General features: G+C 41.9%; 1 pseudogene; it reads right to left on the bottom strand.

Moving 5' to 3' along the window:
* Positions 1 to 1362: 1362 nt before the first annotated feature.
* Positions 1363 to 1514, bottom strand: LOC142356376 (5.8S ribosomal RNA; annotated as a pseudogene).
* Between the last annotated feature and the right edge of the window lie 6364 nt (positions 1515 to 7878).

The raw sequence follows: 7878 nt of genomic DNA, 5'->3' as shown, positions 1-7878 counted from the left end.
TTGATGTTTCCGCTTTCGCGTACTCGAAACAACATAATACTAGTCTTTGTAATTTAGTTTCATAATTTCAACTGTTCTCATGCAGAATTTTTGCTCATTCTTATCCCAAATTTTGACCTGGCTACTAGTTACACTCCTTGTACTTATTGCAAAATGACCACAAATTTCAACAGCTTTCACATGTTGCTGTTTCGGCTTTCGCTTACTACAGTCAACATAATACTCGTTGCAAAATAAGTGCTCGGCATCTGCAATTTTCCAAAGACGAAGTTTCGCCAGTTCAATTTTCGCTCGCCAATTATGGCTACTAATTCACACGGTACTGAGCTCAACAACATTAAATTTGTTCAGCAAGACTTTCACATGTTGATGTTTTGGCTTTCGCCTACTAGAAGCAACATAATACTCGTCTTGTTAGCTCATTCAATGAGAATAGCTTTTCCCGTTGAGAATTTTTGCCTTCAATTGGCGTTGTAGTGAGTTTGGCTACTCAGATCACCAAATACTTGTGACAATTCGAACCAGAAATGTTTTCAATTTTCACATGCTGATGTTTCGGATTCAACCTACTAGAAGCAGCATAATACTTGTATTCAACAATTTCTGTATCAAATCCCAGTTTTCTCTGGTGCATCTTTGCCAAACTATTCCAAACTGCCTGAGTCTGAATACCAATTACAGGTACTAGTAAATGCACGTTACTAAGGACTATATAGTTCTAGGTTACTGTACACAACGACGTTCACATGTTGATGTTTCAGCTGCCGCTTACTAGAAACAACATAATACTTATCGTGCATACCTTTCCATAACTTGTCCTTTTCAGATGCATTAGTTTCCCTTTGTCTTGGCTTCTACAGTCAGACTGGCTACTAGTAACAGCACAGTACTAATCACATATCGTTCTACAGTTTGCAGACAACTTTCACATGTTGATGTTTCAGCTTTCGCCTACTAGAAACAACATAATACTCGCTGTATACATTTGTAGTTCTCTATGTAACTTTCATGTGAAGAAGTTTCGCCAGTCTTTTTGACTGTCTCAAATCTGAGTCATGCTTAGGCTACTAGTTGCTTCATAGTACTTATCGCCTCGAGATCATTGAACAAAACTTGATTTTCACATGTTGCTGTTTCAGCTTCCGCTTACTAGAAACAACATAATACTAGTCTCATTAAGTTCCGTCTCTTTGCAATTTTCTTATGAAGAAAATTCGCCATCACAATGACTCCAGCAGTTCTTGATCAAGGAATGCAATCATTGATCAGAATGCTATTATTTGAATCGGTTCTGCTTTAAGTGTTCCAATTTTATTGGAAGCACCAACAATAGAACATCAATGTGTTCAATCGAGAGTTATATAACCCTGAATCGGACGCAGTCAACAGCCGAAGCCGAGACCGCCTTTTGCGTTAGAGAGGTCGGTAAACAAATCTTGCGATTCATACCGAATTAACACATATAGCTGTGCTCCTCTTCGTAAAGCGAGCCAAGTGATCCCCTGTTGAAGGATGTATTTGGACCAATCTAGTAGCATTTGGTTTCCAACAAGCTCTCCCAAGTTAGCTTACTTATTGGGCTTTTCAACCAATTCGGTTGGCTACAAGCATCATCAAAGTACTAGCCACAGTTTGATCGCAAAATTCTACGACTTTCACATGTTGATGTTTCGGCTTGCGCTTAGCCTACTATAAGCAACATAATACTAGTCATATCATAGAGCGTGATCAGCTTGTGACGTTCTCATGATGAAGTTTCACCAACAGTGTCTCACTTCGAGCTTAAATCCAGCTACTAGTAACTACACAGTACTGACTGCAACGATAACTTTTATCTATACCTTTCACATGCTGCGCTTTCGGCCAGGGCCTACTAACGTCAACATAATACTCGATATAAACTTTTGTTCATGATGCAGCTTCCCCATGCAGAAGTTTCGCCTTCAAATGCTCTCTTGGCCATATGACGTAAGAAAAGGTTACTAGTAACATCACAGTACTAGCCACAGTTTGATTGCAAAATTCTACGACTTTCACATGTTGATGTTTCGGCTTGCGCTTAGCCTACTAGAAGCAACATAATACTAGTCATATCATAGAGCGTGATCAGCTTGTGACGTTCTCATGATGAAGTTTCACCAACAGTGTCTCATTTCGAGCTTAAATCCAGCTACTAGTAACTACACAGTACTGACTGCAACGCTAACTTTTATCTATACCTTTCACATGCTGCGCTTTCGGCCAGGGCCTACTAACGTCAACATAATACTCGATATAACTTTTGTTCATGATGCAGCTTCCCCATGCAGAAGTTTCGCCTTCAAATGCTCTCTTGGCCATATGACGTAACACAAGGTTACTAGTAACATCACAGTACTAGCCACAATTTGATCGCAAAATTCTACGACTTTCACATGTTGATGTTTCGGCTTGCGCTTAGCCTACTATAAGCAACATAATACTAGTCATATCATAGAGCGTGATCAGCTTGTGACGTTCTCATGATGAAGTTTCACCAACAGTGTCTCACTTCGAGCTTAAATCCAGCTACTAGTAACTACACAGTACTGACTGCAACGATAACTTTTATCTATACCTTTCACATGCTGCGCTTTCGGCCAGGGCCTACTAACGTCAACATAATACTCGATATAAACTTTTGTTCATGATGCAGCTTCCCATGCAGAAGTTTCGCCTTCAAATGCTCTCTTGGCCATATGACGTAAGAAAAGGTTACTAGTAACATCACAGTACTAGCCACAGTTTGATTGCAAAATTCTACGACTTTCACATGTTGATGTTTTCGGCTTGCGCTTAGCCTACTAGAAGCAACATAATACTAGTCATATCATAGAGCGTGATCAGCTTGTGACGTTCTCATGATGAAGTTTCACCAACAGTGTCTCATTTCGAGCTTAAATCCAGCTACTAGTAACTACACAGTACTGACTGCAACGCTAACTTTTATCTATACCTTTCACATGCTGCGCTTTCGGCCAGGGCCTACTAACGTCAACATAATACTCGATATAAACTTTTGTTCATGATGCAGCTTCCCCATGCAGAAGTTTCGCCTTCAAATGCTCTCTTGGCCATATGACGTAACACAAGGTTACTAGTAACATCACAGTACTAGCCACAATTTGATCGCAAAATTCTACGACTTTCACATGTTGATGTTTCGGCTTGCGCTTAGCCTACTAGAAGCAACATAATACTAGTCATATCATGGAGCGTGATCAGCTTGTGACGTTCTCATGATGAAGTTTCACCAACAGTGTCTCATTTCGAGCTTAAATCCAGCTACTAGTAACTACACAGTACTGACTGCAACGATAACTTTTATCTATACCTTTCACATGCTGCGCTTTCGGCCAGGGCCTACTAATGTCAACATAATACTCGATATAAACTTTTGTTCATGATGCAGCTTCCCCATGCAGAAGTTTCGCCTTCAAATGCTCTCTTGGCCATATGACGTAACACAAGGTTACTAGTAACATCACAGTACTAGCCACAATTTGATCGCAAAATTCTACGACTTTCACATGTTGATGTTTCGGCTTGCGCTTAGCCTACTAGAAGCAACATAATACTAGTCATATCATAGAGCTTGATCAGCTTGTGACATTCTCATGATGAAGTTTCACCAACAGTGTCTCATTTTGAGCTTAAATCCAGCTACTAGTAACTACACAGTACTGACTGCAACAATAACTTTTATCTATACCTTTCACATGCTGCGTTTTCGGCCAAGGCCTACTAACGTCAACATAATACTCGATATAAAATTTTGATCATGATGCAGCTTTCCCATGCAGAAGTTTCGCCTTCAAATGCTCTCTTGGCCATATGACGGAACACCAGGTTACTAGTAACATCACAGTACTAGCCACAGTTTGATTGCAAAATTCTACGACTTTCACATGTTGATGTTTCGGCTTGCGCTTAGCCTACTAGAAGCAACATAATACTAGTCATATCATAGAGCGTGATCAGCTTGTGACGTTCTCATGATGAAGTTTCACCAATAGTGTTTCATTCGAATTGGTTCTGCTTTAAGCTCTCCAATTGTTTTGGATGAACCAGTTTTGCCCTTCGAAGCCACTTTTGTGAGCTTTTGTGGGTCTTTACCAAGAGGATATACCTCAAGGCCTCTTTCAATTCCTTTAAGTTCTTTCAACTCCTTTACAGTTTCTAGGTTCACATAGCTGCAAACCTTATTTCTAGTTTTAAGTCTGGCCAACTTGGGGAGAGTTGGTGCAGACCGTGACCAATTCTAGTAGGATGCCACAACAAGAATGTGATCAACTTAGCTTGTCGATGAACCTGCCCCACATTCAAACAACTCTATCGCCTTTTCCTCGTATAGTTATATGCGAGGGCCTCTCATAGAGAGCGCTGTTAGCAACCTTTTCCACATAGACGATAAAGTTGTGAGTGTTTTGCACATGGCTGTTGTCATCACCACGTGACGAGTCAACTCAGCTTGACTCTCTACACTCCGACAAGCTTTGCACATACGCCTTTAGTTCAGTATGTGTCTTTAATCTGACTCCGGTGCCTCAAGCCGGAAAAATTGTCAGATTATGATCATTATCGGTTAGTCATCCCGATGCAAGATCGTATCGTACTGTCTTTGTCTACCTCCAGATTCCGAAGAACAGGAGGAGACTCTCCCAGACCTACATATCTGGGAGAATGTTCAGAGGGCGAGAAGCTGTGGATTACTCTCCCCTAAGAACTGACTAAACTTTACCCTCGTCCAAGGTAAGTTTATTTTAGCTAGCCTTCTATGTAAAGGATCTGAGGCTAAGCTGTGTTTTTTCGAGCCTTTGGCTCGGAGCAAGTTCAGTGGGCGCCCCGAGTAGCTCAACTCTTTCCCACTGAACAGCGCAACGCTCTGTCACTCGCTGGGATTTTTGCGTGTCGGTTCTAACCACGCGACTTGTGGACCTTTTTAGGCCTTTCTCATTCACAAGTCTATAGCTGGGCTTCTATAACCCAGCTTCTGAGATCTAGATAGCTGCAGTTCTGCTAGGCTGCTTTTGCTAACTAGTCTCCCTTTAAGCAGTCCCTTGCCATGACTGCTGAACTATGTATCCACACAAGTAGTTTTTGAGCTCGATACATAATTCGAGATTGGTTGCCAAGCAATCTCTAGCGACAGAGCGTCATGCGCACTACAGACATGGCCTCTACCAGCAGCCATGCCCGAAGGAATCAATCACTGATCCTTCCGCAGGTTCCCCTACGGAAACCTTGTTACGACTTTTACTTCCTCTAGACAATTAAGCTCGATCCGCTTCATCCCGTTGCCGGAGACCGAAGTCCCAACAGTAGGAATTTGCAATTCTTGCTTAACTATCCAATCAGTAGTAGCGACGGGCGGTGTGTACAAAGGGCAGGGACGTAATCCCTATGAGTTGTTGACTCATAAGTACCAGGAATTCCTGGTTCACGTCTGCAAGTTACAACAGACGATCCCCTTGAAGCGCTGTACTTTTCTCTGATTGCCCAGTCCATTTCGGACCAAGGGCTGAGTACTCAATCTAAAAGTACACAGTGTAGCGCGGTGCAGTCCAGAACATCTAAGGGCATCACAGACCTGTTATAGCCTCACTTCATCTGCGGTATTTAATTCCGCATAGTTCCTCTAAGAAGTGTTTGAATTCACATATAGTGAATTTCATTATTTAGATGGAGAAGATCTCGTTCGTTATCGGAATTAACCAGACAGATCACTCCACTAACTAAGAACGGCCATGCACCACCGCCCATATAATCATGAAAGATATTCAATCTGTCAATCCTTAAGATGTCTGGACCGGGTGAGTTTTCCCGTGTTGAGTCAAATTAAGCCGCAGGCTCCACTCCTGGTGGTGCCCTTCCGTCAATTCCTTTAAGTTTCGATTTTGCAACCATACTTCCCCCGGAACCAATAAACTTTGGTTTCCCGGTTAATCTCTTGCCAAGTCAAGATCGACTTTGACAAATTGTAGGTTGGTATAGTTTATGGTCAGAATTACGAGGGTATCTAATCCTCTTCAATACTCTGACTTTCGTTCTTGATTAATGAAAACATTCTTGGCAAATGCTTTCGCAGTAGTTTGTCTTGCCACGATCCAAGAATTTCACCTCTAACGTAGCAATACAAATGCCCCCGTCTGTTCCTTTCAATCATTACCGCACTCAGCCAACCGGCATCAATCGAGTAGCGGGTCATTCTCCATTATTCCATGCTTTATTATTCGATCCCAAAGGATGCTTTGAACACTCTAATTTTCTCAGGGTGAAAACACCGTTTCCACAGTTCGTCACATTTAAGTGCAAACTATTTCTTCGATGCGAAGGATGAGCGGAACGAGTCAACAGATTTAACTGAAGACCATGTTGCCGTTCTACTCAAACAGATCCAACTATGAGCTTTTTAAACGCAGCAACTATTGCATACGCTTGTAGAGGCTGGTATTACCGCGGCTGCTGGCACCAGACTTGCCCTCTACTCGTTCATCAATGGAGCTTTTAAGTCCATTCCATTCTGATTACAAACCATAAAGGTTCATATCATTATTTCTAGTCACTACCTCCTCGTGCGGAGAGTGGGTAATTTGCGTGCCTGCTGCCTTCCTTGGATGTGGTAGCCGTTTCTAAGGCTCCCTCTCCGGAATCGAACCCTGATTCCCCGTTACCCGTCACAACCATGGTAGTCCGTTACACTACCATCATAGGTTGATAGGTCAGAAATTCGGAAGTTCCGTCCCCAAGCCGAAGCTATCTGGGATCTTTCAGTTACTAGGACTCATCACGGGATGTGTCTGTACTTAGCAAATCACCCGGTGTAGTCTTGTAAAAGTCTCCGACAGTGTCGGACAATCAGCATGCATTAGCTGCAGGGTTACCGCAGTTATTCATTTAGCTTGCAAATCAACTAATAGATAGTAACTGATTTAATGAGCCATTCGCGGTTCCACTTTTTCAAGCTTCGCTTGCACATGCATGGCTTAGTCTTTCAGACAAGCATATGGCAACTGACAGGATCAATCAGTTTAATTGTACTTTGAACAATCTTTCGATTTGTTCGAATTTAGAAAGACATAGCCTTGCGGCCTCGTCAATCTTGCTTTGAGCTTTTTAAATCACGAAGAGTTTCAATGCATGCTTTGGCATGGCTACTAGTTACTACACAGTACTCTACACACTTAGAGTTACCCACGATTACACATTTCACATGCTGATGTTTCGGCTCGCGCGTACTAGAAACAGCATAATACTATGTGTACTGGTAGATAGCGCTCTGTGAGCATTTCCCATGAGCAGGTTTTGCCCTCCAAATCTCTGTTCTACTGTTACCAATACCGGCTAACAACTGTATCATACTAGGGAGAATTGACTCATGATTTAAAAACCAGATGTTCACATGTCGATGTTTCGGCTCTCGCCTACTAGAAACAACATAATACTAGTCTGTTAAAAATCTCAATCACGCCGCCTCTTCAGATACAGAAGTTTTACCTTTTATTGGTTAGAGAACAGCTTTCCAGCTGTCGACATGGTTACTAGTAACAACACCGTACTCAACACAAAAACTTTTCAACTTCACAACTTTCACATGCTGATGTTTCTGCTTTCGCATACTAGAAACAGCATAATACTTATTGTTTTGTCAAGTAATTTGTGTGTCTTTCCCATGTGAAGTTTCACCGGTCAACAATGTTTCCCTGACCAATTACGGCTACTAGTAGCTGTATAATACTAGGGAAAATGATTGAGGATTTAATATCAGATTTTCACATGTTGATGTTTCGGCTTTCGCCTACTAGAAACAACATAATACTAGTCTGCTAAGAAATCTCGCTCAAATTGCCTTTTCACATA

This window comes from Convolutriloba macropyga, unplaced genomic scaffold (genome assembly GCF_964194025.1).
Source record: "Convolutriloba macropyga unplaced genomic scaffold, txConMacr16.3 SCAFFOLD_4969, whole genome shotgun sequence".
Taxonomy (NCBI): domain Eukaryota; kingdom Metazoa; phylum Xenacoelomorpha; order Acoela; family Convolutidae; genus Convolutriloba; species Convolutriloba macropyga.
This window is presented reverse-complemented; position numbering and strand designations above follow the sequence as displayed.